The following is a 1,864-nucleotide window of genomic DNA, read 5'->3' as shown; positions in this document are numbered from 1 at the left end:
AACTCAACACAGTACGCTAAGTGTGGTCTAATCTATTCATAAAATGATAACATCAAAGAAACTTACAGCACAGAAGGAGACCATTTAGACCGTCGTGTCTGTGCTCTTTGAAATAGCAGCTGTGCTTACTCCCACATCCCCGTTTTTTGTCCGTAACTCTGTAAGTTCCTCATCCTCAAGTACCTATCCAACTCCCGTTTTAAATTATTTATGGAAACAGCTTCCACCAACTTTTCAGGTAGAGTTCCAGATCCCAACAACTCACTGAGTGAAAACATTTCTCCTTATTTCCCTTCTAGATCTTTTGCCAATGATTTTAAATCTATCATTTTTGGTTATTGACCCACTTGCCAGAGGGAATAGATTTTCTCCATCAATTCTAGCAAAACCTCTCATCATCTTGAAAACCTCGATTAACATAGAAAATAGGAGCAGTAGTAGGCCATTTGGCCCTTCGAGTCTGCACCACCATTTAATATGATCATGGCTGATCCTCTATCTCAACACCATATTCCTACTTTTTCCCCATACCTCTTGATGCCTTTTGTTTCTAGAAATCTATCTACCTCCCTCTTAAATATATTCAGTGACTTGGCATCCACAGCCTTCTGTGGCAGAGAATTCCACAGGTTCACCACCCTCTGAGTGAAAACATTTCTCCTCATCTTTGTTCTAAATTTCCTACCCCATATCCTGAGACTGTGACCCCTTGTTCTAGACTTCCCAGCCAGGGGAAACATCCTCCCTGCATCCAGTCTATCCAACCCAGTCAGAATTTTATACGATTAGGTCACCTCTTGACCTTCTCTGTTCCAACAGTCCAAACTCTCCTTATAACTGAAGTCCCTCATCCCTGGTAACATCCCAGTAAACCTCTTTTGTACTAATGCTAATATACTTCTCAAAATACATCACAACATATAGAAAAAAGTTAATTCCATTGCTCAATTATATGCAGAGCATAAAGTATCAGTATCTAATTTTTGCTTAATTTCAGTGTCATTTCACCTACTTTTGCACATTTTTTTCCTGTGAAAAATGCAATATTGCAGTAGGGCAGTACTTCTGCCCACCATTGGGCCTCAATGTTGACTCCACTGCAGTTCACATTTGCATTATTTATGTCGGGGTGGAGGGAGAATAACTCATGGCAGGGACAGAGAATTGGTGTAGCAGCAGGATAAAAAACCTTACTGGTGTTTAATGGGACAACGGCAGTTTTGGAGGAGGATTTATAAATATATCACTGAAGATGGCAGCAAGGGCATTGGGGAAAGGTAGAGCAGCCAATTTCTCCAAGTGGGACCTGGATGTGCTCCTGGGTGAGATCCAGTGTCCGAGAGATGAACTGTCTGGGGCTGCTGGCAGAGGTACCTAAAGTCAGTGGTGCTCACTATGTGAAGGGAGGTTGTATGGCTGTGAGCACCACCTTGCTGAGGCCAAGGATTGCAGTGCAGTGCAAAAGGTGTTCAACAACCTAACCAGAGCAGTTTTTTCACTCAATAAGGAGGCCTCCAGATTAGTAAATGTTTTCAGAGCATGGGAGACTGGTTGGAGTGGAGAGTGGCAAATAGTTTCTGACATTTTAGGGACACCATCTCTCAATGTACCCAGGATCTAACTGCTACCACTAGATCTGATCTCTCTCAGATCAGTGGGCAGTCAGATCCGACTCCAATACTTGTAAAGCTGCACACTAGAAGCTGCTGTCACTCCTCATTGCAGCACTTGTAAGCTCTCTGTTCTGCCCCTCAAATATCTAATCATTGGAAGGAGACTGAACCAAGATGCCCAGGCAGTATTAGTGGAGATGTATTCACCTAGAATGCAGCTGACCCTAGAGGAAGGCTACCTCAGTTCCAAG

This window comes from Pristiophorus japonicus, chromosome 4 (assembly GCF_044704955.1).
Source record: "Pristiophorus japonicus isolate sPriJap1 chromosome 4, sPriJap1.hap1, whole genome shotgun sequence".
Classification (NCBI taxonomy): Eukaryota; Metazoa; Chordata; class Chondrichthyes; family Pristiophoridae; genus Pristiophorus; species Pristiophorus japonicus.
This window is presented reverse-complemented; position numbering follows the sequence as displayed.